Consider the following 27,946-nt stretch of genomic DNA (forward strand, 5'->3'; position numbering starts at 1 on the left):
ACTCGGGAGGCAGAGGTTGCAGTGCGCCAAGATCATGCAACTGCACTCCAGCCTGGGTGACAGAGCAAGACTCTGTCTCAAAAAAAAAAAAAAAAAATATATATATATATATTCCACACAAACCAAAACTTTAAGGGCCCCAATACTTTTAAGAGCATAAAAGATCACTGAGACCAACAGGTGTGAGAACCACCGTCCTGGGAAGCTAGGGGCAGAAAATACATGTGGTGGAGCGCAGTGGAGCGGGGATTCAGCAGTGATGATTCTTTGGCCCACAGCTGGCCTTGGAGGTGGTGAGGGCCTGCCTCACGGATGCCACCAGGACATCCAAGGGCAATTACACCTCACAACCTAGGTGAGAGATTCAACCTGGGGCAGGATGGTGACCCTGGGATGCAGAGGCAGAGGAGGGGGAGACGGTCCTACAAGAAGTAAAAGAATCACCCGGGGAGGTGGCCCCTTCTGCCTTGGGCTTGAAAAGGGTCTGGCTCCCATGGTGGCAGCAGCAGTGCAGGGGGCGTGGGATCCAGGTGAGGTAACACTGCCCTGGGCCGCACTTGCCCCATCAGGGCATAAGGAGGAGCTGGTGGAGAGGGTGCCTAAGAATTTAGAGCCGAACAGGGAGTCTTGCCACCAGTGTGCAATTCACAGGATGCCCTGGGCCCCTTCCCAGGGACGTGTTAATTATCCTCCCCCACTGGTCCCTGGGGGTAACCAGGCTGGAAATGAGCAAAGGCGGGCTCTAGCTCACCTTGCTCTGTTCTGCCTGGGAAAGCCCACGGTCCTGGGCTCCGGCTTGGCTCTAGAGCAGAGATGTGGAATTTTCCAGGGAAACTTCAAAATCATCACTGAGAGGGGAAGACATTTGAAAACTGATCTTAAAGAGGAGAAAGGAAAGAAAGAGGGCAGGCCAGGCTTCCCAGGGTTGCCTCCAGCACAGGGGACTGGATGTGAAAGCCAAGGCTGTGTGTTTTCATTTCACATCCAAAGTCCCCAGGACAGGACCCAAACTTGACCTGGGGCCCCAGGTCATCATTCCCCAAAGAATGTGAAGCTCAGGGACACAGCTTCTGTGGCTTCTGCTGCTGAGAGTGGCATGTCTGACCAGCTAAACATCTGTGTCCAGAGACCCTGACACCCGCCACTGCCGAGAGAAAGCTCACAGCGCAGCACCCTCCCAGGTCCACCTGCACGCCTGTCTATCCCACACACTTCCCAAGAGCTGGCTTTGTGTCAGGGACCACATTAAATGCTAAAGGCTCATCAGGGACAATGGCAAAAAAGGGCTCCACCCTCACCGGTCCCTACTCTCAGAGGCTAGCAGAGAAGTCACCGGGCAACTATAACTCAGAGGGATGAGCACTGAGACTGTAAAGCTGTGGGAATATAGGAAGAGAGCCCCAACTCAGTCTCCACTAATCCTGGAAGGCTTTTGGGAGGAGGTGGCATCTATGATGAGACCTGGAAGATGAGCTCAGAGGAGCCAGTACAGTGTAATCAGTACTGGGCAGCCTGGACTCTGGTGACACACCTGGGTTGGAATCCTTCCCTGCCACTTCTTAGCTCTAGGATCCCCAGCCTTGGCCCCCTCTTCTATAAAATCAGAGGTGATATTGGCACCTGCCTCACAGGGCTGCTGAGGGAAGAGTCCATGAAATAATGCAGCTAAAGGGCATGACACAGCACTTGGCACATACCAAGCACCGAATAAATGTTAACTGTTACATTAATAACTAGCAAAAGTGCTAGTCTCACCCCCAACAGGTCCACCTGGCCAGGCCCCCAGGCCGACCCAACCAGGCAGGGCCACCAGCCCAGGAGGAGCGCTGGTACATCCCAGCCCTGCTCTCTCAATGTACAACAGCACACGCGGGTGGGAGGGGACAACCCCAGGGCCTGCCTGAGCAGATGACAGGCAGAGGTGGCAGCCGCCCCCCTTCCTGAGCCTGTGGAGTACTGAGCACCACTGCGTGCTGATCTCAAGGAGTGTGTCTTCCAGCACCGAAACTCCAAGTCACCTGCCTGGGACGAAGCAAGAAAAAAAAAAAAAAAAAAAAAAATCTCACGCCCATGCCCTCCCTCGGAAAAAAAAATTCTAGGAAACAAAATACAACGACATCTTTTTATTTTGTTTTTTTCGGTAATTATACTAAAGATGAAAAACTCATAATAAACATCTCCCAGTCCCCACCTGCTAACAGTAATTATAATAGACTCAACAATAAATGGTAAAGCAGGGCAGAGCTGCATCTCGGGAATTCTCCAGGGCATGTGGATTAGCTCGGAAAGCCTGAATGATTAAAATACACTAATTAAAATTTTGTGTTCCTTGGTAACTCGTCTGCCTGGGCCCCTGGTGTTGGCAAAATGGGAATTAACGTGACAAAAGCAACACACAGGGTTTTTGTTTTAAATAAAGAAAAAAAAGAGAGAGAGAAAAAGAGAGAGAGGGAGAAGGGAAGATCTATATAAACAAGTTAGACACCAGGAGAGAAGAAAGGCAAAGTGGTTTTCTCTCTTTCTCTAACCAGAGCACCACTATGTTTGGGGGAGGAAGGTGTGTGGCACAGTCCATGCCATTAAGGAGAGGGCCCTTTACGCCTGCCCTGGGGTGCCACGGAGGGTCTGGGGAGCATGCATCTAGGGGTCACTGTTTAAAAACAATTACTGGAGAGAAGAGGGTGGGAGAGAGAGAAGTGGGGGGCCACAAGTGCCCACCCAGTCCGGCTTTCCAGAGGCATCCCTTGAGGGCGGCCACATACCCTCAACTCCCCGCCCCATGGCCAACGGGACCCTGGGAGGACGCAAGGGAGCTTCTACCCCATTGCAGTTGCACAAAAGAAATTGAACACTTTTGAGTTGCCCTTAGCAACCTAATTGCATCAGTACATTGCACACAGGAGCCAAAGTAACTGAATTTTGATGAAAAGACGGCGGTAATTTACGGCATCACAAAATTAGTTGTCATGGCGACGGGTTAATTACATCTCAAATTAACAATGCAAGTGTGGTGAAATTAAATATAAATCATATTTTCTGCATAAATTATAGGGGTTGATTAGACCGGGGCTCTGGGAGAGGGAAAGGTTGAGCCGCCACGGGCCCCAAGCTGCATTCTGAGCTGACGAGAGAGGAGCCTGCAAACGCGGGCGAGGCCCAGGAGCTCTGGGAGGGGACGGGGGACCGGCGGAGTCAGGCGCCAGGGCTGCCTCCCTCTGCTCCCGCTGCCACTCGCAGGTTCAGCCAGCTCCACGCAGCGCCAGGGTTGTCCCCAAAGTTTGCTTCTGTTTGGATCAAACTTTGCCTGGGGGAGGGGGTATGCTGCAGGAGGGAGGGATGGCTGGTGGCTCTTAGCCAAGTGCCAGGGACAGAAGTTTTGCCTTTACCCATCCCAAATGACTCTCCCGGTTTCTGTGCCCCGAGTTTTCGGAGAACCCACCACAGATGGCCAGCTGAACTCTCAGTCCCTTCGGTTAAACGAGGTCAAACAGTTTCCAAGTCATGGGCATCTGCCTACCAAGGGATAGGCCCGGTGTCAGCCAACAGGCCATCAGTGCCTGGCTCTGGGCTGCACCAAGCGGACACTGGGAGTTGTAGGTACCCAGGGTGCCTAGAAGCAGTGCCTTAGGATCAGGGGCAGCCCCAGGAACATCAGGTTGAAAAATGTGCTTTTTCAGCCAGCTCTGGTCAAGTAGCTGCTCTGCTGACACCACTCCCTCCTACCCAGGGGCAGGGCAGTTTGACCTCCTTAAAACAGAGGAGAAGGCAGAGCATTAAAGGCAGCGGAAACCCCAAAGATCACTCTGTCCTGCAACAGATGCCCCCCAAGTCATGAACGATGCCCCAGTGGCCACGCCCAACCCCATCCACCTGTTGCTGGTGGACGGTACTGGCAGCATTTCTGGGCCCTGCCACCCAGGACCACTGTGCCAAGTTCAGCTCAGTCTCCAGGAACCCCCAAGCCAGGCAGCTTCACCAGAATGCCCAACTGATGGACGCTTCAGAATAGCACTTCCCTCACACCCCTGGTCCCCATTACTCAGGTCCTAGAGAACACACACAGAACTCTGGGCTCACGGTCAGCATCTGCTACCTGGACAAAGGGATCAGCAGGCAACGAGACAGGAGCTCCAGACCTTAGTGAGCAGCACAGCACTGAGAACCCCGAACCCGGGGAGTCCTCAGGCCCCTCCCTGGCATGTTCTGATCCTGGGAGTCTGGATGGGGCTGAGCTTGTTGTTTTTAACCTGCTCCACTCGGGATTCTCATTTGGGCAGTCCCAGACCCACACTTAAGAAACCCTGGCAACACTGCTACTAATCCCATTTTGCAGATGGGTACATTGAGTCCAGCAAAGCATGATCACTCCCCAAAACAAACAGGGCAGAGCGGAGATTCAAACCCAACTCTGAGTTCTCATTCATCACCTACGAGGCCCCTCTCTCAAGGATGTGTCAGGCACCATGCCACGCCACGTGGGAAATAAGGACGAGTGAACCACCAGCTTGTCCTTGAGGAGTACACGGTCTAGTAGCGGACACAGGGCCAGGCAGACAGCCACGGCCCCACGCGTCCAATCCATCACTGAAGGACAGAGACGTGGGAGGAACGATGGGGACAAGGGGAAGGCAGGGACTGGCACGCCTGGGTGGGAGGTGCCGGGCCTGCAGGTGCTCCTGGGGCCATGGGCTGGGCTGAGTGCCCATTGGGGCTGTGCCACACTTCACCTGGCCCAGGTGGGAGGAATTTCCTGAAAGGCTTCTGCAGAGAGGGGGAGAAGGAAGGAAGAGAAGGCCCTTGGCAGTCCCCTGACCACGGATGTGCATGTGCAGCTCATGAATATTTCAGTGGCCATTTATTTATCCCTGCTCCATCCAGCTGCTGGGGCCACAGACCAAGGTGGATAAATATAGCCACTGGGCGATCAATGAGGCATCCGCTCCCCGCCCAGCCACATCCATTAGGCCCCTCGTTCCCACAACCTGCTGGCTGGGCACCTTGTCCTGCTCAATTGGTTTCCGATTTTCATTAGCGGTGGAGGCACAGCCCCGCTTCAACCCTGGGTGTCCCCCTCACCCTCGTGGGCCCTCCCCCCTCAGGCTGGGCATGGAGCCCAAGGCTGCCGTCAGCCTGGAGGGGCCCTTCAGAAGGCCCAGCCCACCACAGCAGTGAAGTGAGAGAGGGCACAGAACTCAAGGGCCAGACCTCATGTCCTGGCTGCCCCGCTGGAGGGCAGAGAAGGGGATGAGGTTTCCCTAGGACTCCAGCCACCCACACAGGACCCGCCAGCGAGCACAATCTAGACAGAAAGCTGGGTTCTTGTTTGTGTACCCTGAAATATCTGGGGGATCTCCCAGACCTGGAAGAAGGGTGCCCAAGGGAGTTAGGTGGCTGTAAGGGTTAGGGTCTGTGGGCTGCCACGGGGGACCCTCAGCTCCATTAGCCTCTCCTACTGCCCGCAGCTGCAAGATCGGTGCAGGCCACGCGGCCCTCCCACTCACCAAGGCCAGGGCCTGGCCCCAGCCTGTTGCCCAAAGGAGCGACAGTGGGCTGAGGTGCTTGGAGGGCCATGGATCAGCCCAGAGGTCCCAGCCCACTCCAGGCCTGCTCTTCCTGCCAGGCTGAGGCCATCTCAGGAAGGCTGGGCACAGCCCTGTGGGGCTCTGGGTGCAGTCAGGCAGTGACGCTGGGGCCACAGGCTCAGCCCTGGTAGGGTCCCAGTCCCCTTTTACTCAGTCCACAAATAGTCATTCAACACCCACGATGTGCCTCATGTTGTCTGAGCGCCGGGGGCGGGGCCACAGACAGGACGGCCGCAGGTGCTTCCTTCGTGGAGTTTACCCTTGGCAAGGGTGGGGGTGGGGACGAGCAATTGAGCTACTAATAAATGACAACTAATGAGTTCTACGAAGACAATAAAACAAGGAGAGTGACACGGACTGACGGAGGAGAGAGGTGGGGCTGCTTCAGCTACCACTAAGGAGGTGGCCTTTGAACCAGAGACCCAAGGGAACAGGGCCACCTGGGCCTTCCAGGTGAGGAAGGCGGGAAGGGGGAGCCCAGAATGTCTCAGTCAGGGATGCTGACACAGCAGGAAACCCGGAAGGATGCAGAGCGCCCCACCCACCCCGTCCTTTTGAGGCCAAGTGGCCAAAGGCCCAGGCCAGTGGCTGGAAGGACGGGTGCCCACAGCAGGCTTGGAAGAAGTGACATGGCCAGGGGTGGGTGGGAGGGGAAGGGCCGGGGAGAGGGGGAGGACAATGGCTGGCAGAGAGACCACCTGCCTGCTGGCTGTGGACACAGGCCCCTCCTTCAGAGCCACTGCCAGGATAGGCCAGGTGGGATCCTGCTCACACAAGGAGGCTGCAGGGCCATGGGGAGACCTGGGCCAGGGCTTTCTCCAGCCCCTCGACCCCATCCAAACCAGCTGCAGAGAGGCAGGGCCTCGACCCAACTGGCCCTTTGCAGGGAGGACACAAAGGCGGGGCTGAAGGTGAGAGGAAAAGATCAAGCATAAACCCCACAGGGAGAGGGAGAGGAGAAGGAGGCAGGCCTGTGCCTTTAAAAGAATTTTCATTTAAAGGCTCTTCTCTCTTCCACCATTTCAGTGATCTATATGCAAATATGCTAATGCATGCAAATTAAGACACCACTTTTAGTCCCAATTTAATAGAAAGCATTAAAATACCATTTTTTTTTCCAAAAAACTCCATATGCATGAAGGAAGGATTTTTTTTTTTTTTTTTTTTTTTTTTTACTTTTCGCTAAAGTCACATTCCGGCAGCAATTTTATGCTGTCAAAATGTTCTCAACAAGAGGAGATTTGACTGGCTTCTCTGAGAACCAGTCACAGGAAGCTTGGGCTCTGCTTCTTGTTGAGTTCTTTTTTTAAATTTTGCTGGGGTCCGGGGAAGAAGGGAAAAAAAGCCACAAAACAACAACGAAAAACAAGTCACCCAGGCGTCTTTTGGAGGGTGGCTGTTCTTTTCAGGCCAGCGGCCAGCCCCCCGGCGTACAGCGTGCGGTGACACCTGCAGCTGCGGGACCGGTGCATTCGCGAGGAGGGTGTGTGCGCCTGGGGCTCACCTCTGCTGTCTCTCTGGGTAGGGGTGCAGGTGAAGCTCACATGTGCCACTCCGTGAGTGTCACTGCAAGGGAAACCCTCCCAGGGGCCCGGGAATAGGGTGGCCATGGTGAGGAGGAGGAGGACCACATGCTCAGGGAAGGGCATGGGGCACAGCCTGTGCGTGGCCCACACAGGGGCTGTCTGTTCTCACTCCCCTTGCTGCTCCGTAATTAAGCTCGGCTGTGCCCACTCAGGCTTCCAGACCTTTCCCTGAGCCCTCCGGCCCCCGGGCCCACTCCCGGTTCTCCGAGCCTTGCTGGCTGCTTCCACTCCCCACAGAGCCTTCAGGGGCCTTCTTGTCATTGATCTAAAAGCCCTTTGTCAAAACAACAGGGCCACCAGCCCCTCAAGAGCCCAAGCTATAGTTTGGCCCAAATGTCCCAGCCAGGGTGGCTCTATGTCAAAGACCCTGCAGCTCCTCCCTCCTGTTTCTCTGGGCCCTCTCTTTGGGGTTCTGGTTCCCGATTAAACCTTGGCCTATCCAGCACATGCCTTTTGCCAGCTCCCCCCCTGGTCCTGGCTTTTCCTTCCCCCCGGAAATGAGTTGAGGCTGAGACTTGGGAAGCCGAAAGGTGCTGGGATCCCAGACAAGTCCCTCCTGAAAGGGCAAAACTCAGTCATCCAGGGAGAAAGGGACCACAGTCAACCCACCGCACAGGTGGAGCCCACGGACAAGGTCTCCTTCCAGTGACCCAGTGTCACAGCGTGTCCTCGTTTGAGCTAGGGTGAGTGCCAATTACCATCACCTTATAGAGAAAGCACCCCCCGCCCCGGCCAGCATCAGCCCAGGGGCTTGTCGGGTTTTAGTTCACTCACTCCTCTCTGCAACCCCATAGGATACGAGTTACTGATTCTATGTCACAAATTGGAAGAGCGAGGCTCAGAGAGGCGAGGCCACTTGCCCAGTGTCTCACAGTGGCTCAATGTTGAGGCAAGACCTGTGTATCTTCCCCACTCCCAGAACCTGCTGGAAGTCAAGGGCAGTGTTTCAGGCCCCAGCTCTGCCCCATTCCAGTAAGGAACCTGAAGCCAGCGCAGCCCCTCCCACTAACCCATGTGCCCCAGCCCGGGCTTCAGCTCCACATCTGTATAATGGGAGAGTGAGGTCCTGGGCATCTATGACTCCTTCTGGCTCCATCTGTTCACACCTGTGTAACAGATGGGAGAGAAACGAGGATGGGGCTGAGGGTCCCCCAAGCCAGGGCTTTGAGGCAGTGTCTCCCCAGGGCAGCCGCACCATGGTGGAGGCTCTGAAGGCAACAGGCCGGGAAGCCAAGCAGAGCTCTGAAGAGGTGGGAGAGAAGGGTCTAGAAGCAGGAGGTGGAGGAAGAGAAACTGCAAATTGTGGGTAGGAAGTACTAAGTAAAATCAGAAAAGTTTCAGGGCACAATGGCTCATACCTGTAATCCCAGCACTTTGGGATGCCAAGGTGGGTGGATTGCTTGAGGTCAGGCGTTTAAGACCAGCCTGCGCAACACAGTGAGACCCTGTGTCTCCACAAAAAAAATTTTTTTTTTTTTAATTAGCTGGACGGGGTGGTGCACACCTGTAGTTCTGGCTCCTTGGGAGGCTAAAGTGGGAGGATCACTTGAGCCCAGGAGGTGGAGGCTGCAGTGAGCTATGATCGCTCCACTGCACTCCAGCCTGGGCGACAGGGTGAGACCCTTTCTGAAAAAAGAAAAAAAAAATCTAAAAGACATTTAGATCGGGCTTTTTTTTTTTTTTAGAAGAGTCTTACTCTGTTGCCTAGGCTAGAGAGCAATGGCGGGATCTCAGCTCATGGCAACCTCCATTTCCTGGGTTCAAGCGATTCTCCTGCCTCAGCCTCCCAAGTAGCTGGGATTAGAGGTGTGTACCTCCACCAATTTTTGTATTTTTAGTAGAAATGGGGTTTCACCATGTTGGTCAGGCTGGTCTCCAACTCCTGACCTCAGGTGATCCACCTGCCTTAGCTTCCCAAAGTGCTGGGATTACAGGTGTGAGCCACCACGCCTGGCTCTAGATTGGGCTTTCAAGAACATGAGGGCAGAAGCCCCATTCTAGGGACTTGTTTAAGGAGGAAAACAGCAAAGCCAAGCCTGGAAAAGAGCCACCAGCAGTTGTCCTGGGGGTGGGGGTGGCAGGGCACAGGGAGAAGACACAGGTACACACAAGCTCCAGCACTGGCCCAGGCTGTGGGTCCAGAGCGGGTGCTCTATGCAAAGAGCTCTCCAGTGAAGATGAGCACGGGCTGGGCTGGCATGATGAGGCTGGTCAAGCAGAGCTCACAGTGGAAAAACAGTTTTAGATATTTACGGGAAATACATTTGTTGGTGCCAAACCCCTGGTTTTATTGTCAGGAAAAAAAAAAAAAACCCAACCACTGAAACTCGCCCTCAACTGAGAATCCACACGGAGGGAAACGATTTCCCCATCAAACCAGTTTTATTGGATATAAATATCTAATTATTCCTACTAGGCCCTGGAATGCCAGACATTTTGCAGCTTTTATAACATGTGTAGGAGTCTTTACAAATGACTTTTATATTTATTTATATTTATATATATATATAGTTATATATTAACAAACATGATTTGAATTTCATCTGAATTATTTTTTGCTTACTGGGCAGTTTGTGTGTATCCGTGTGTTTTTTCCCCCAAAGCCAGGAGAGATCTAGAACATTTTGGTGCTATTCTAAGACCTAGTGTGCCTACCCAGCAAGCCCCGAGACAGGGACCCCTCACCGCTTCTCATGTGCCCCCAGCCGCAACCCCACCATGACTGCTCGGTGGTTCTGAGATACACTGGCTCCCAGCACTTTGCAACCACAGGGCCCACAGCTGCAAGCCAATACTTCACACATGACATGAACGTGATGTCCCAAACAGACAGAAGTATTGACTTCTCAAACATCAAGTGCACGATTAGGCTTCATGCCACCTTGGTGTCTGCTTTTCACAAAGCAATAACCACGGAGGAGGACAAAGAGCTGGGCAGAGGGGCAGGAAGGCGGGAGGGGGCGGAGGAGAGGGGAAGTTGTCTTGCAGGGAATAATGTGGATCAGGCTGTCATCTGGAGACCCATCTTCATCTAGAATTAATGCACTAAAGTTCTTTTGTTTTTCCTCTAAATGGTTTTAAAGAGACAGTGAATGCTCGGCTCGGACACGGGGCTTGGTGTGCAGCTGGTCCAGGCTGTGGAAAGTGAAAAGGCAGAGATTCCAGCCAGGCCTGAGTCCATTCTCTCCCCAGTCCCTGGCCTGGCCCCACCTCCTGCCCATGTGCTTCCGCTCAACTTGTCACAGAAAACAAAGTTAAAAATCTCTGTCTTTCATGGCTCCCCACAAAAAGGCTGAATCTAAAAGTGAAGAACTTGAAATCCTCCAGCCAGGAGCAGGCGCTTGTCTTAGCGCATTGAAAGGAAGGAGAGGAAAGGGAATGGGTTGGTGAGGAGTTAGAAGCCTCTGGCCGAGTGAGGTGGCTCACACCTGTAATCACAGCACTTGGGAAGGCTGAGGCAGGCGCATCACTTGAGGTCAGGAGTTCAAGTCCAGCCTGGGCAACATGGTGGAACCCCGTCTCTACTAAAAGTACAAAAAATTAGCCAGGCGTGGTGGCACACACTTGTAATCCCAGTTACTTGGGAAGCTGAGATGGGAGCATTGCTTGAACCAGGAGGCAGAGGTTGCAGTGAGCCGAGATCATGCCACTGCACTTCAGCCCGGGCGACAGAGCAAGACTCCATCTCACAAAAAAGAAAAAAGATAAAAAAGCTTCTGAGCAAGAAGCCTGGGCCAGTTCCTGGGGGTGGAGCAGCCCCTGAAAGCAGTACTGAAAGAGAGCTTGGAGAGTATTGCCAAAGCCAGTTTTCCCCAAACAGGAGTCCCTGTGGTCCCTGAAGCTCAGGCAGGGCACTAGAACTTTCAGGACAGAGAAGCAGAGGGTGGGGGACAGGAGGAGTCTGGGGCATAAAAGGGAGAATCCCAGGGGATTCTGGAAGAAATCAGGTTCCAGTTAGCTGTCCCTTGAAGCCCAAGAGGCTAAGGGAGCCATTCAAGGGTGAGTGATATTTGGGGAGACTCTAGCCCAAGGCTGGCTGTCCCCATGGTCAGGGAGAAGGAGACTATATCTCCAAGTGCCCCCACTCAGACCCATCGGTTCATGGGGAGAAAGGGCTCAGGATGAAGGAGAGCCCTAGGCCTCCACCAAGAACCTTCTAAGTGTACCCCTGCATCCTCCACGTAGAGACCTGCACTCAGGGGGATGGGCTGGGGGCCGGGGGAGCTGAGAACAAATAGCGGCAACAGGAACAGAGTTGAGCCATTTCAATTATTCATATGCCAGATGGATTCTTTTCCTTCTTAAAAAATTAAGGAGGGTAGGAGTATCTTACGGACAGTCTCCAAAATGGGGGGGGGGAGGTGGTGGGGAGGAGAAGAGGGAAGGGGAGAAAAATAGAAATCAAGTACCCCGTTTGTGCCCCTCTCCAGCCTTGGAGACCGCAGATCCCCTGACGGGAGGGCAGGCGGGATGGAAGGTCTTTTAGGTACCAGATGAGCAGAGAGCAAGAAGCAAGGGAAATTGTTGAGGAAAGGGAGGGAGGGAGGTGGAGAGAGAGAGAGAGAGGAGCGGGGAGCATGGGGCGGCGGGGGGAGGCAGGCAGAAGAGGGTTCTGACCTTCTGTGAAGGATATAAAAAATCCAGCCGCCTCAGGGGACACCCAACTATCTAGCATATTGCTGTTAAAATGTCTGCAAAATTTAATACACTTGGCATACCATCTAATCAGTCCTTGGAAACTCGGGCACTCTCTCCCCCTTAGACTCAAACTGCTTCAGACCTTACGCCTAGGGCACTCCCACCCCGACCCTGCCCCCTGATTTTAGATAAAGTTGCTCCCTCCCCACCCATAAAAACAGCTGCTATGGCTTTTAGGACACATTTAATCCTGAAACTTGCCCAAAGTCCAGAATTTAGACAGTTTCTAGGGAGCAGGTGGCATGGTAATGAGAGCCAAGAGTGGGGTCCTGGGGCTGGAACTTTGGTACCCAGACTTCTTGGGGGTGGGGCGGGGGCATTAGCAGAAGAGAGAAAGGGTACCATGAGCAGGCGTGTCCTGACAGGGGAACACAGTCCCAGATGGGCGGGCAAGGACTGTCTGTCTGGGGAGCCAGCGAGAGCCATTCATCCTGACAGCTCTTATTTGAAGAGCTGCGTGGCACGCTGGAGAGCTGTGACCTCCCCGGAGCGCACAGGCACCCCGGTACACGGTACCCACAGACGCATGTCTGCCATGTGCTCCGTCAATCCACCCATTGCCCCCTAAGACTCCACGGCCACTCCAAGTCCCCAACAACTGGTGAGGAAGTTTCCAGATGAGCCTACGGAATAGGCCACCTGACCTTCTAGCCCAAGCAAAGCAATCAAAGCCCAGTATGACCTGAATATTTTTGGCAGGTCACCATTTGCTTTGCTTGACAAAGAGAGATCCCACAGGGCTCCTAAATGGGACTGGGAGGACTGATCCCCAAAAGCTTCACCCTCTGCCCCAAGGAAACAGTTGTTACCAAATTTTCTTTGTCCTTTTATTTTGATTTCCTCACCTCTGACTCACATGAAGTCTCAGGTGGCCTTAATTAGGTCTGAAGTCCCCTAAGAGACTCAGGGAACCCCAGACAGCCTGTGTTGTGCCTATAAGACAGAGGCCAGATGGGACAGGCCAACAATTGGGAGAATCCAGGGTATTCCCCATCTGCAGGAGTGATCCACAGTGCCAGGCACACGGAACACAGACGGCCTCTTGACCTTCCTTGCCCTTAGCCACATGGATTGAAACAGAGGCAAACAGGAAAAGGGGACTCAAGCGGGTGTGAGCAGGGCCAGCTTCCTGGGTGTGCAACCCACACAGCCACACAGGGTCTCATACTCAAAGGGCACCTGCTGGGTTGAACGTCCTGCTGTCACTGTTGTGAAATTCTGAATCGTTTTAGAGCAAGAGGCCCTGCACTTTCCGTGTGCACTGGGCCCCACAAATGATGTCCCCAGTCCTGGGTACCTGGGTGTGGATTTTGGATGAAAAGTGGACCTGGGTTTGAATCCCAATGTTCTATCCCCTCTAAGCCGAGAGAGATCAGAAAAGCCACTAATGATCTCTGGCCACAGGGCACCTATGACCCTATAGGTCTAGAAAATGGAGTGATCGCACCTGCTCACACAGAAGCTGGGAGAATCGAGAGGGACAGAAATGGGGAAGAGCCTTGGGCACATGATCACGGGCTCCTATTCAAACACAAAGTGTGGATCAAGAGGGAAAAAGGAGGCCTGGCGGCGGTGGTGCTGGCTTCCTCCCACCCCGAGGGATCACCTTAATCTGCTGGGTGAGAGGTCTGCCACCAAGCAGTGCTGAGGGAAGCCTCTGGCATGCCCGGCCCACTGGCCCCATTCACAGGTGAAGAAACTGGGACAGAGTCAACAGATGACCTGCCTGTTGTCATCACAGAGTGGCCTCGAGGCAGGGCGAGGCTGAGGACATACTGTTCCTGCCGTCCAGGCCTCTGCCTTGGCCACAGGACACTTGAGATGAGGAGAGTGACAAGGAAGCAGGATTTGGAAGAGCAGGGAGGGAAGGGCCTCATTACACTCCATCACTCACACGTGCGCGCACACACACGCATGCACGGCAAAATTAAAGCTGAGAACTCGGCCAAAAAGAAGAATCCTACCCCTGTTCCATCGAAACTTATTTTAGGGCAGGAGGTAATTGCCAAAGATCCAAATAAAAAGCCAACCACAGGCTGTAAACGGCTCCAAGTCTTTAATTAGACCCCAGGAAAAAATAGTGGCGAAAAGAAAATGAAAGTAGGAGAAGCTCCCAGAGGAAGGAGTCTGCGCGGGATCCCTTCTGCCTTCCCAGCCCCGTGGCTTCAGATGAGGGCCCCCTTGCCTGGGGCTGGCATCAGGGGTGTCTGCTAAAAAGGCTGGCAATGCCTACTGCTGGGGGCAGGCGTAGAACCAAGACAGCACCTTGCACCCCAACCGAGAGCCAGCCTGGGCCCGGGACCTTCTCCTAGAGGCGTCCTAGACCCCAGCCCATGGCTGGCCTCATGTTGGGCCCACCACAGGGCAGAAGGGAGGGTGCCCTCTTTCTAGCACCCCTGGAGGTGAGAGAGCAGGGAAAAGAAAAAGCTCAGATCTGGAGTGGCCTTTGACCCACTGGAAGGTCTGCCCATCAAGCCAAAAGGCCTGGCTCCTGGGCCATGGAGCAAAGGATGTACAAGTCACCTTCCCCACTCCCAGGAGCCATTTTCCAGGCTCTTGCCACCTGTCCTTTCTCTAGGGCCCATGTGGGGTTGGGTAGCTCTGAGATTATGTGGGCAAGACAGATGACCCCATGGCTTCTCCCTTCATAGCCCCTGCTAACCCGGAGTGGACGCCCAGAAGTTCACAGAGTGACAAACGGCATGTGATGGCCACCCAGTTGGCAGTGCCATTCCCCTAAAGCAAGGTAAGCACACACAGACCCTTTGCCCCAGGAGGCTCCAGCCACTCCACCAGCCACCCCCATCCCCTCTGAGCCTCTGGCCCTTGGAGACATAGGCCACCTGAGACTAAGGATCGGGCTGGGAAGCAAAGGGGAAGCCGTCCTTGGGAAGGTGAGGTCTGTAGAGAGAGGCAGGGGTCTGCATATGCTCATCTTTCATAAATGCAACCCAGCAGACAAACCAAATCCCATGGGCAGGGGAATCTTACTAAGTGCTAAATCCAGCACCTGCCAAACCGTGGCAGAAGCAATGGCTACCATTGAGGGTCTAACAATGGCCAGGTCCCAGCGGCAGATGAAAGGCACTCCACCCAGATGTCAGGGAAGAACCCTGGAGTAGAACACATCTCAGCACGCCTCCAGTGAGCGAGCAGAAGCTGCAGTCCCTGTCCCGGGCTTTGCAGAGTAGGGAGAAGGTGAGGCGGGCTCAGGGTCCCTAATCAAAGCCCAGCCCACATGCAAGAAACAGGAGAGAACCTGCCTCCGCACACGTGGCATCAAAGGCTGCAGGGGCGACCACACTGAAGACCCCCGCTCTGCTCTCTTGTGGGTCACTGCAGCTGCCTGGAACTAGGGGTGTCTCACCACACCTAGCTCCCCTTCCAGAATGAGTACTCACTAGGAGAGGGGACACTGTGCTTGCCTTTCAAAGGCTCCCTGCGTCCAACTCCCCTTCTAAGCCTGGCAAAGAAGGTGATTGCCAGGCCCGGCGTGTGCTTACTGCTGCAGCAGCTACTCCTGGGCAGGGGTAGCAGGCCGAGCCCTGTGTGTATACCGTGTTCTTCACCCATTTCATTTTCTGTTTCTCAAATAGACATTAGCGACAACAAATGAGGAGTGTCCTAACAGTGATAGAGGCAGCGGTGACCCCTCACTCAGTACCTACCAGGTCCCAGGTCTGGTCACAGGCATTTTAGAGAACACATTCCTTCAAAGATGATGCTATTGTGCCCATTTTACAGAGGAGGACAATGAGGCTAAGCTTGTGAAGTGACGGCCACATCTATAAAATGGTGGGTCTGAACTGCAACTCAGGTCAGCCTGGTTCCAGAGCCCATCTCTCTCTAGCGTACCTCTTTCTCGAAATCAGCTCCCCGACCTGACCACTAGTTCCAGGCAGGGGCAGGCCTGGCTGGTCTTTCCCCACTGCTTGCTCCTGGTCTGGGGTCTCTGACCACTGGTTTTATGTCTGTACAGTCACCTGAACTGTAATGTAGGTGACAATCATAAACTCCACAGTGTCTCCAATTCCCAGCCATCCAGCACGCCCTGCCATGATGGCCAAGGCCCGCATGGCCAAAGCAAGCGTGGAGGTCTTCTCGGCAGAAGCAGCACATGCGAATCAGACCTCCAGAGGCAGCCCTAACATCACCACGTCAGTCCGGTGAGGTCTCCCTGCCAGGTCCCCCTACTCGATTCTCTCTTTGGGGAGTGCTTGGTCAGGTTGCAGGCATCAGGATGAGACATGGGATTCCTCTTTGATGAGGAGCCCTACAGCTGCTGCGTCCCAACTTCCTTCCCAGCTTGGCAATGAGTTGGGAGAAGCAGTCCGGGGCTCTGCACAGACAGCGGGAGTCCTGCTAATTAATGAGCTCTCTGTCTTCCCTGAGTGCTCATAGACACAGCCAGATGGTCTCCACGACATGCCCTCCACCCTGTCCCCTCCTTGCAACCACATGGCAGCTTCACTTTCCACTCTCCCTCCATCTTTCCCCCCGATTTTTTTTTTTTTTTTTTTTTTTTTGAGACAGAGTCTCACTCTGTCGCCCAGGCTGGAGTTCGGGGGGACCGCAATCTCGGCTCACTGCAGCCTCCACCTCCCGGGTTCAAGCAATTCTCCTGCCTCAGCCTCCTGAGTAGCTGGGATTACAAGCGTGCACCACCATGCCCCGCTAATTTTTTGTGTTTTTAGTAGAGACGGGGTTTCACCATGTTGGCCAGGATGGTCTCGATCTCCTGACCACCCGCCTCAACCTCCCAAAGTGGTGGGATTACAGGTGTGGGCCACCGCGCCTGGCCTATCTTTCCCTTTTATGCTGCAAACTCCAAGACAGTCCCATTTCCCCCTTCAGCCAGGTGTGGCCCAGACAGCCCCGAGTGGACCAGGCGAATAAGGAGACTCTTGTAGCAGGAAGTTCTAAGTGAGGCCTCTTAATCTAGACAAGGTTCCAGTTTCTCTTCTTACTTTCAGCCAATTCGGCTAGGGAGCTGGGGTTGTGAGAGGACCCAGGGCTGAGCATGCCTCTATTTCTCAGAAGTGTTAAAAGATGACCCTACATCTAACAAATATTAATACTAACTTATAACACCCAACAACCAAGGCCTGGCTGCTCCTCGCTCCCCAGGAGGGGCACGGAGTGGAAGCTGCTCCAGTCGGAAGCAGAGGCTCACATGGGTCTCTGGAGCATCACAGACACCCTGCTGGCTCTCTGCTGGCACCTCTGGGTCCTAGGTGGAGTGGTGGCTTGCAAGGTACGTAACTGTGCCCTCCGGACAGCCGACCTGTGCGCAGGCAGCTTGCCTAGACAGGGGCATTGCATGACGAAGTGGCAGGGGCCCGGGGGCAGGGAGAGTCAGGCCAGAGCCACAGCTCTGAGAAACCCTGGCACACATGAGGCCCAGGAGCCAGGGATGAGCCCTTCTACAATGACTTCTGTTTCGGGGCCGACTGCACAATGACAGTAGCTCAGGGGCTGTGTGACATGAGCCCCAGCTAGTGATGCTGCTTTGCTTCAATTTTTCTTTTCTTTTCTTCTAATTTTATTTTATTTTATTTTTTATTTTTTTTTTGAGACGGAGTCTCGCTCTGTCGCCCAGGCTGGAGTGCAGTGGCCAGATCTCAGCTCACTGCAAGCTCCACCTCCCGGATTTACGCCATTCTCCTGCCTCAGCCTCCCGAGTAGCTGGGACTACAGGCGCCCGCCACCTCGCCTGGCTAGTTTTTTTGTATTTTTTAGTAGAGACGGGGTTTCACCGTGTTAGCCAGGATGGTCTCGATCTCCTGACCTCGTGATCCGCCCGTCTCGGCCTCCCAAAGTGCTGGGATTACAGGCTTGAGCCACTGCGCCCGGCCTTTCTTCTAATTTTTAAAGACAGAGGGTCTTGCCCTGCTGCCAAGGCTGGGGTGCAGCAGTGCAATCACAGCTCACTACAGCCTCAACCTCCTGGGCTCAAGTGATTCTCCCACCTCAGCCTCCCCTCCCAAATAGCTAGGACTACAGGTGCGTGCACCACCACACCTGGCTATTTTTTATTTTTTAACTTTTTTTTTTAAGAGATGGGAGTCTTGAACCCCTGGCATCAAGCGATTCTCACCTCAGCCTTCCAAAATGCTGGGATTACAGGCGTGAGTCACCGTGCCCGGCCCTGCTTCACTTCTCTGGGCACCAGTTTGCCCACTTATAGAAGGAGCTGAGGCCAGGCGAGGTGGCTCACACCTGTAATCCTCACAGTTTGGGAGGCTGATGCAGGCGGATCACATGAGGTCAGGAGTTCGAGACCAGCCTAGCCAACATGGTGAAACCCCGTCTCTACTAAAAATACAAAAATTAGCCAGGCATGGTGGCGCACCTGTAATCACAGCTACTCGGGAAGCTGAGGCAGGAGAATCACTTGAACCTGGAAGGTGGAGGTTGCAGTAAGCCATGATGTCACCACTACACTCCAGCCTGGGTGACAGAGCAAGATTCTGTCTCAAAAAAATAAAATAATAAAATAATAAAATAAAAAATAAAAGGAAGCTGAGCTGGACGCTCCTGGGGTCACTGGAGGGTTTGAGAGCTGCTGTGTGTGGAGTGATCACCAAGACAGTGGAGTGGTGACACCAAGACTGTTGTTGCTATTATTATTATTATTACTATTGTGAGTCTTTTTGAGTCCGTAAACCTTGTTTCAGTTGCAGCTAAAAGGGAATAGGAAAGATCTTAGCTTACAACCTAGAAAAGCCACATTTCCTAAATTATTAATCCCCAGAATCAAAACTAGTGAGGACAGGGTGACAAGGATCTGATTAGAGGCCCCAAGGGGGTCTGGCCAGGTTTTGTGAGCTCAAGTGACCCAGACCTGCCTGGCATAGAATCCAAGACACACTGACCTCAGAGTAGCCGACAGAGGGCAGAGAAGGGACCGGCACTTCTGGCCCCATCTTCAGGGGGATGATCTTTAGGGTGAGGCATATTTATCTAGGGCAGCAAGGGTTAACACCCGGGCTGGGAGAGGCCAGGCAGCACGGAGCACTCCCTGTTTATTAATAAGCTATTTATCACCAGCTTTGCTTTTAATGCCATTTGGGCTTAATGTTGTTAATGAAATATAAATACCCACGCTAATGATGTTGGTCAGAGGCAACACGGGCAGCAGCCGGCTCGAGAAACGGGGCCAAACCACCGGGCAGGCTGGGGAAGAGGCTGAGAGCTCGGGAAGCGGAAGAGGTTCCCACCCGTGCGGCACCCCCAGCCCCCTTCTGCTCACACCACAAGATGCCCTGGCTGACTGTGCCGGGAAAGGCTGGGAGGAGGGCAGCCCAGGGGGCCAGGGGAGAGGAGGCCTCCCAGGGCACAGGATGCTGTTAACTCCTGGAGAACAGAGCCAGAGCAGAGAGCTCCCACCTCGGGGCACTGCCCGCCTGGCATCAGGCCCCTTGGCTGCAGGAGGCTGGACCTCCACCAGCTGGCAGCCCTAAGCTCCCTGGCCACAGGAACAGAGCCAGGATGTGAGGGGTCACCAGAGGGAGCAGTAAGGACCCCATCAAGCTTTCCACTCCAGACTGGCCCTCCCCTCCCTGCCCCAAAATGACAGCCCAGGCAGGCCAGCCCCTGCAGGGTACACCCTCCCCAAGGAGCTAGCACAGGCTGCCCAGTTGGGGTGGGTGTGGAGAGAGCAGCAGACGGGGATTCCTGCTCAGTGCCCAAAGGTCCTAGAACACAGCGGTGGCCCTGCGTAGCAGGCTGTTGTCCCTGACTTTGTGCCTGGCCTGGTCCAGCCCCTCTTACACAGTGGGCCATCCCTGCCCCCCTCTCCCTGGGCTCAGAATAGATGCCCTTAGCGGATAGCCATCCTCCCAAATTACCCCAGAAACTTCAGGCGGCCCCCTCTGGAGAGGCCCCCAGACTATTCCTAGATAGCAGCCTCACCAGGGGAGGCGTTCCTGGGGAATTGCTCCCCAGCCTGGTGGCCACAGATGCCCCTGTGGGGACTTAGACTCGATTCACCCAAGGGCCACCTGGGCCAGATACAGGCTGGGAGACTCCAGCAAGTGGCTGACATTTGCCATCACCCTCCTCTCCCTGTACTGTGGGAGTGGAGGTCATCGCGACCCCAGCCCTGCCTTGCTTGCAAAGTCCCCAGGCAGCTCCCCAGGGAGTGCTGCCTCTTCCAGAGGGAGCCCCCCAGCTGCCAGCCCTCCCTGCTCAGGGCTGCCAGAGAAAATACAGGATGCCCAGTGAAATGTGAATTTCTGATAAACAATGACTATGGCCAGGTGCCGTGGCTCATGCCTGTAATTCCAGCACTTTGGGAGGCCAAGGCGGGTGGATCACCTGAGGTCAGGAGTTCGAAACCAGCCTGGTCAACATGGTGAAACCCCGACTCTACTAAAAATACAAAAAATTAGCTGGGTGTGGTGGCGGGTACCTGTAATCCCAGCTACTAGGGAGGCTGAGGAGGGAGAATCACTTGAACCCAAGAGGCGGAGGTTGCAGTGAGCCAAGATTGTGCCATTGCACTCTAGCCTGGGCAACAAGACCAAAACTCCGTCTCAAAAAACAAACAAACCAACAAAAAAACCTGTTTTCATGTAAGTATGTCCCAAACATTGCATGGAATATACTTACACTAAACATTGCGTGCTATTTGTGTGAAATTTAAATGTACTAGGTATCCTGTATTTTTATTTGTTAACTCTGGCAAGCCTGTCCCAGTGACTCAGCAGGTAGTACCTGGCACGGGGGGACAGTTCCTGGGGTGTGAGCAGGACAGAAGAGGCAGTGAGGGGGAGCAGAGGTCCTTGTCCATCTCAGGACAGCAGATTCTTTTCAAGAGGCTCTCCTCATCACTTTCTGCCCTGCCCAGCCTCCTCCCTCACCTGTCACTCCTGCACTGCCCAATATCACAGCTCACCTGTGGGGGTCCCCTCTCGGTGCACCCCCCAAAGTCACCTCCATGTCCCCAAGGAGCACAGGGCTCATTTGCTGGGGCTTGGTGGAGCTCAGCTCAACGGCTAATCCCCTGGGTGGCTCCTGTCAGATTATTAATTAGCTAAAGCGGATCGGTCCTGGAACAACATGCGCTTGGACTTCAGATAAAGCAGGCCAGGGAGGCGGGTGGGGGCTGCTTAAAGTGACAAGACCCTGTTTCTGAGCGGCTCCCCAGAAGGACCGGGGGAAGGAGGCCCAGGCTAGAGCAGGGTGAGTTCCAGACAGACCTCTCTGTGCCTCCTCTGCCCGCTCCCACATGAAACATGGAGAGAATGCCTTCAGGGAGGGAGATCCGGGCACATATGCGACCTGTGAGAGGCAGAGTTGGTGACAGGTGGGTCTTGTTTTTTAATAAAGAGCTTGTTCCTAATCAGATCATGGCACTCAGAACTCTTCAAAAAGCTTCTTATTTCACTCTGGGTAAAAGCCAGAGTTCTCACAATGGCCTGCAAGTCCTGTGGGATCTGAGGGCCCCCCACCCTGACCCCCTCAACCTCAAATGGCATCTGCCCCTCACTCTGCTCCAGCCACACTGGCCTCCTTGCTTCTCCAACATGCCTCCAGGATCTCACACCTGCTGTTCCCCCTGGTGGGAACGCTCTTCCTACAGATATTGATCAGGTTGTCTCACTCCTTCACTTCCTTTCTGTCTTCACTCAAATGTCACCATCGCAGTGACCCCTTCCCTGGAAGCCACATCTAAAATGACAAACCATCCACCCACCTGCCCCTCACTCCCTATTCTGTTCTGCAAAGCGGCTCTTGTTTTCTCCTTCCCACGCATCGCCATCCAGTACATCCTTTATTCCTTCTTCTCCTGTATCATTTGGCTCCCTCCATCCAAATGTAAACCTCACGAGGGCAGGACGTTGGCCTCCTCTTCATTTCCAGCACCTGCAATGGCTACCCGCAGTGTCGCTGAATGGAAATGGAAAATGAATGGCCAGAGGTGACATGTCAGGACTTGGACCACCACCTCTTCCAGCTCTGAACCCCCGAGGCTGAGCCCTGGCCCAATCCAGTGGGCTCCTCAAGCACCCAGTTTCTCTCCCCTGACCCTACTGAACCCCGTGCTTCCTCAGTCCTGCCCCCTAAACCAGGTGCTCCCCAAACCCTTGTCCTAAGCATTTTCACTACGATGCATTTCCAGGGTCTTCTGAGGGATGTCCGAGGGGACCCATCTCTGTGTCACCAGACCCCCTCCCCACAGCTGGGACTGATCCTCTGTCTGCCCAGAGAGCAGCACGGGGTGGGACTCACAGCTGCTGCCCGGGCCCAGCTCAGCTGCTGGCAAACTCCTGGGCTCGGATTGTTTTGACTTGAGTCGGTGAAGCTGAAATATTGAGTCACAACGGCCCTAAATTTCATTACCAGCTCTTAACACAGATTACTAAGGGGGAAAAAAGTTGCTTTTAATTGCTTTTCCCGATTAGCATTTCTGGAGAAGAAACTAGTGTTTAATTACACCTTTCCTCCTCTTACCCCGTTGGCCACGGGGGTCCCAACCCAGCTACCATAGCAAGACCGAGGCTCAGAAAAGCCTGGGGGAAAGCCAAGGAGCCGGACCAGAGAGAAAACCTGGGTGGTGAGCAGAAGGTAGCAACCCTCAGGCCTGAAGGGTAGAGAGCAAGCGGCAGTGGTGTGGGTGGGAACGTGGCAGCATCCAGGGGTCCTGGGGAAGGTGGGCGGCAAGGGGATCACTGGCCGCCTCATGCCTCAGGGTGGTGGCTCTGGGCCTAAGGGCCTTCACCTGGACCAGGCTTATCCCTGGGTAGATTCCAGAACAAAAGCAGATAGGGGAACCTGGCAGGAGACCGGAGAGGAGGAGCTTGAAGGTCTACACAAGGAGATGATGTAGTGAGGACTCTGGGACTCCTCCATGTGTGAGACCTGAAGTCGCCTCTCTGATGCCAGCTTCTCTCACTGTGGGCACTCAGGGCAGAGGCAGGGCGGAGGCGCTTCTCCCCTCGTCCACCGCACAGCATCAACCCTCCCAAACCCATGGGTCATCCCATCCTTTGGAGCAACTGCGTCACCCACTGAGAAGTTCCCCGAGTAGCACCAGACAGGGCAGGTGCCCCCAGCCCTTCCCAATCCCTCTTCCCTGGGGCCCATGCATGGCGAGACTCAGGGGTTTCCTGCATCTGCTCCGAAGGCAGGGGGCATGGGGAGAACGGAGGAAGGAGGCCCAGGCTGGGGTGTCGGCACCACCAGGTGGAACGCTGGCCCAGATTAGAAATCAGGAAGATCAGTAACTCTTCCTAGACCAACTCCCAGCCACATCTCTGCTCAGCCCGAGGCAACCTTGGGGTCTACCCACCCTCTGGAGCACCAAATCATGGTGGGAGGTGGGGAACCCTCCTGCTCCCGCCCCTCTGCATCCCCCACCCCAGCTGCAGGCCGTGGAGCTGCCAGCTTCACATCAGATCAAAGCCCTGGAGGATGGCATGAGAACTGTCCAGTCCAGTTAGGAGTGAAGGTCACGGATCTAGTGCAGACCATAGAGGCAGAAAGCAGAAAAACCTCCCACGTGTGCACAGATGCACACGCCTCCCACCTGGACACACCCTCCCCCAGGGTCAGCCCAGTGTTCTGAGGCCAGCAGACACGCCCAGGAAGACTGGTTGACACGCCCCTTGGAGCCAGGCAGAGGCACCAGCTGTAGGCCTGGGACAGCCCCACCACCCCCGCAAGCTGCTGCCAGCCTGCACTTCTGCTCTCTCCCGTCACTGCCTCTGGAGGTCAGGCCTCCAGAGCCTCCTTACAGGGCCAGGCTGCTGTGCCACACATTGCTTCCCACTTGGGACATCCCTGATGCACCCCCCCCACCCTCGCCCCCGCAAGACATCACCGGCCCTCCCTTCCTGTCACCCCCATGGAGGTCAGGTCTCCAGAGTGTTCCTGGAAGGCTGGGCTGGCCCATATGGCTGGGAATACGTTGCCAGCAAGGGCAAGTGCTCACGAGAGCCTGGCAGCCGGCTGTGACAGCGTCACACTCGCCAACCAGGCCTCTGGCTTGCTCCCGGGCTACAGGGCAGTGCTCAGGGTGGCAAGGGGACTGTCCAGGGAAGCTGGAGATCACTGCTATCACAGCATCGATGCTGGGAATGCCTGCCCCAACCTGGCCCTCACAGACGGTGTCAGGACCCAGGAGAGCGGAGCCTCATGTCAGAGGAACTGGGAAAAGGGAGACTGGCCTGGGTTCCAGGCGAGCGGTACCGGGGCAATTCACACCTTGGTGTGTGGCAAGACTGTTAAGATCCCTGCCGATGAGCAGGGGCTGGAGGCTGAGCCAGCCCCATGGAAATGTGGGAGCCTCAGACAAGCCCATCTGCCAGCCCTCACAGCTCATCAATGAGGCTCTATATGACTCGGCACGTGGAAAAAGGTGTGCAGAAGCTCAGCCCTGAGCACACAGATCACATTCAAAGCCACAGAGAGAGAAACTTGGCCAACTTTTAGACCCAATCTGAGACCCAGCACAGAACCCAGGGAGCAAACACACAAAGCTGGCTTCAGTGCAGAGCCAGGGCCGAAGGGACAGTGTGTGTCTCGGCCTGCTCCCAGCCTCACTCCTGAAAACAGTGCCGGAGAGAAGCAGTTCCCTCCGCAAGGAGCCCGATCCACTCAAACAAGCCTTTCTCAGCAGCCAGCATGGTTCCAAGATGGCGCTTCTCCCCTAATGCATGAGACGTTAACCCTCGTTAACCCTCTCAAAGCCGTGGGTCGTTCTTGGTACTGTCGTGTTCAGGGGGCAGGAGAGAGAAGAAAAGACACAGAGCCACAAATCGGGGGGCACAGAATGCTGGAGTCATCCTGGGGCCCTCTCTTTTCCTTGCCCCATTGACTCCACCATTGAGTCCTGCTAACTCTTCCTCTGCACACACACAGACTCTGACCCCTTCCCTGCCTGTCCACCTCCTCACCCAGCCACCATCCTCTCACACCATCGGCTGCAGCACCTGCCCCTCTGGCCTCCCAGTTTCTTCCCTTGGCAGCTCCAACTACCTTTTTAAAACAAACATTGGCTGGGCACAGTGGCTTACGCCTGTAATACCAGCACCTTGGGAGGCTGAGGTGGGTGGATCACTTGAGGTTAGGAGTTCAAGACCAGCTTGGCCAACATGGTGAAACCCCGTCTCTACTAAAAATACAAAAATTAGCCAGGCATGGTGGCACGTACCTATAATCCCAGCTACTCGAGAGGCTGAAGCAGAAGAATCTCTTGAACCCGGGAGGCAGAGGTTGCAGTGAGCCGAGATTGCACCACTGCATTCCAGCCTGGGTGACAGAGTGAGATTCCATCTCAAAACCAAAACCAAAACCAAAAAACCATCACATCACTTTACCTCTTGCTCAAAACCCTCCAGTGGCTTCCTATCACCTAAGCATAAAATCCCAACTTCTTCCCAGGCATACAAAACCCAGCACCTCTTGACACCTACCCCATCCATGTCCTGGTCACTTGGCCTTTTCTTCCAGTCACTGAATGCACTGAAGGCATCCTACCTTAGGGCCGTTAGGCTAGCTGTTCTCTCTTTCTAGAATATTCTGCCTGCTCTTCACTGATCTGTCTACTTCCTGTCCTTCAATGTCAGCTAAATGTCACCACGTCCTTGAGAAACCACCTCTGAGCAGCCTGCCAGGAGTGCCAAGCAGTCACTTCCCATCACCACCTCCTACTTCCATTCTCTGCTGGGATCTTCCTTTTTTGTTTTTGTGGGTTTGTTTCATGCTGCCTCCCCTACCGGACTCCATAAGAACAGGGGCAGTCTTGTCACCTCTGTTTGCTGGTGAGTGACTGGCAGACCCCAGACATTCTTCTTTTTTTTTTTGGAGACAGTCTTGCTCCATCACCCAGGCTGGAATGCGGGGCACAATCTTGGCTCACTGCAACCTCCACCTTCCGGGTTCAAGTGATTCTCTTGCCTCAGCCTCCCAAGTAGCTGGGATTACAGGCATGCACCACCATACCCGGCTAATTTTTGTATTTTTAGTAGAGATGGGGTTTTGCCATGTTGGCCAGGCTGGTCTTGAACTCTTGACCTCAAGTGATCTGCCTGCCTCAGCCTCCCGAAGTGCTGGGATTACAGGCGTGAGCCACTGCACCTGGCCCCAGACCCTCTGTAACTGCTGGCTAAATGCAACCAGCTCTTTTGCAGAGGAGCCCGAGATGGGGGAATCAGCCAGACAGGGCCAGGCCTGCAGATCAGACCTGCACACAGGCTTGCCCCCTGGTCCGCATGGGTGAGGCAGGACCGCTCTAAGACCATGGGTCACTCCTGCCACAGAAGGCCCCCGCCTGGAGTCCAGCCTGGTCACTGGAAAGGGCTGAGTGAGAAGGGACTTGGCCATGATACTCTCTCTCAGAGCCCTTGGAGTTCCTAAGCTTCGTTATCAAGTCCAAGACAGCCGACGCCAGGATGCAGGCATCCCACCGGACCTGTGGAGCCCATGCCCCATGCCAGGCACAAATCCCAGCTGGCATATGACCCCTGGGAGTCAACAGAGAGTGGAAACTTCAGAAAGGAAAAAGCGAATGGGTGTGTTTTGCCCAGGCAAAGAAGAAAACAAAAAGCCCGCCACTGAGAACAGAGGAGGCAAACATTACCCTCTCAGAGGGGAGGGGGCTCCGCAGGCACTCACAGCCTCTTCGTGGGCAGGGCACGGGGCAGGGCCAGGCAAGACCACCCTGAGGCTTGGATACATTTGGGCCTGTATCCCAAGACTCATGATCATCAGAGGAAGCAGAGTCTGTTAAGAACAGCCCGGGAAGGTGGCAGAGCAAACCCGGAAGACTTCAGCGCCACGAAACTCCCCCACGGCCTTTTCCAGATGACAGTCTAAACAGCCCCGGTGCTATCCAGGGCACAATGGTAGCACATCCTAAGTACGATGGACCAACTTCAGGAGCATGATCACATTCTGCACACCAGGAAGAAGAGTCGCAGCCACACAGTTGCCCCACCACAGCGACCAAAGGCCACTTTTGCATCTGATTTGCAAATCTCTGGGCTGTGTCCAGAGCTAGTTCCCCGAGGAGGCATGGCCTGGATTCAGGCAGGTCTGCGGCTTCAAGGACCTACCAAATCCCAGTGTGCACCAAGACACCCATCTCTGCAAGCGCTTCCTCCCTGCAAGTTCGAAGTCCAGGGCTGCTGAGCCCAGCCCCAGAGGGAGGGGCAGGACACACCTGCCCAGGGCGACCATGGGGAGGAGGAGCGCAGGCAGGTGAGCCAGGGACACAGGCTCCAGGCTGGCACACACAGGAACAGCAGCCCCCAGCCCTGCCCTCCCCAGACATCCTCTAGGCCCTCAGCCTCCGCCTCCATCCCTAGACCTTGCCCATGAACTTCACAAACACCCAATCCCTCTGGACTGGTTCCCTCGGGATCTCAAGAAAATACTGAATAATGACCAACATGCAATGAGTCAGCCACTGTGTGTCAACCCCTCACCCCAAGAACTGCTACGTTTGATACCTGCAGGTAAATATCTGACAGTACCAGCTCCACAGACTACCCCTCCCTGGCATGAGTGACCTGCCTTATGCAAAGGGCTATTTCCAAGCCTGGGTCAAAAGGCACCTACAGCTTCTCCTCTATGAAGGGTCCTATTTGGGCTGGAGGACCACTGAAGACAGCCTGATAAATCATCCCCAGGCCAGCTCCTACCACACACGAGCTCAGAGCAGAGCAGCTCCAGAGATGGAGAAAGGCTGGAACTACTGTCCAGCCCTTCTAAGATGAAGTTCCAACCTAATGCTTAGATCTGGGAGTGGCATCTGATAGAGAATGGTCCTTGCCTGCAAAGCCTGGGCACTGCTGGCACCATTCATTGTCATGCCATAGAAACACTGGGAAGATCCTTAAAAGGCCAGTTGTGCTAACCTCTTTATTTCACAGGTGGGGACACCAAGATCCAGAGAGTGAGTTATTGAGTCGATGACAAAGCCAAGGCCCAATTGCAGGTGCTGTGCTCCTGGGCCGGGGCTTTCTTCTCCATGCAACACTTTTTTCATTCTCACTGATAGTGCTTAAGCTCCCGCCATCGGGATCAGAACCCACTGGGAAAGGCGAGTCTAGGCTCTACACAGTCCGTACC

General features: G+C 54.6%; 1 protein-coding gene across 1 annotated transcript in view; it reads right to left on the bottom strand.

Annotated features, from left to right (window-relative positions):
- Positions 1 to 27,946, bottom strand: part of CASZ1 (castor zinc finger 1) — a 157,233-nt gene that overhangs the window by 93,078 nt on the left and 36,209 nt on the right. The window lies entirely within an intron of this gene.

This window comes from Rhinopithecus bieti, unplaced genomic scaffold, assembly GCF_001698545.2.
Source record: "Rhinopithecus bieti isolate Rb0 unplaced genomic scaffold, ASM169854v2 scaffold_16234, whole genome shotgun sequence".
Taxonomy (NCBI): domain Eukaryota; kingdom Metazoa; phylum Chordata; class Mammalia; order Primates; family Cercopithecidae; genus Rhinopithecus; species Rhinopithecus bieti.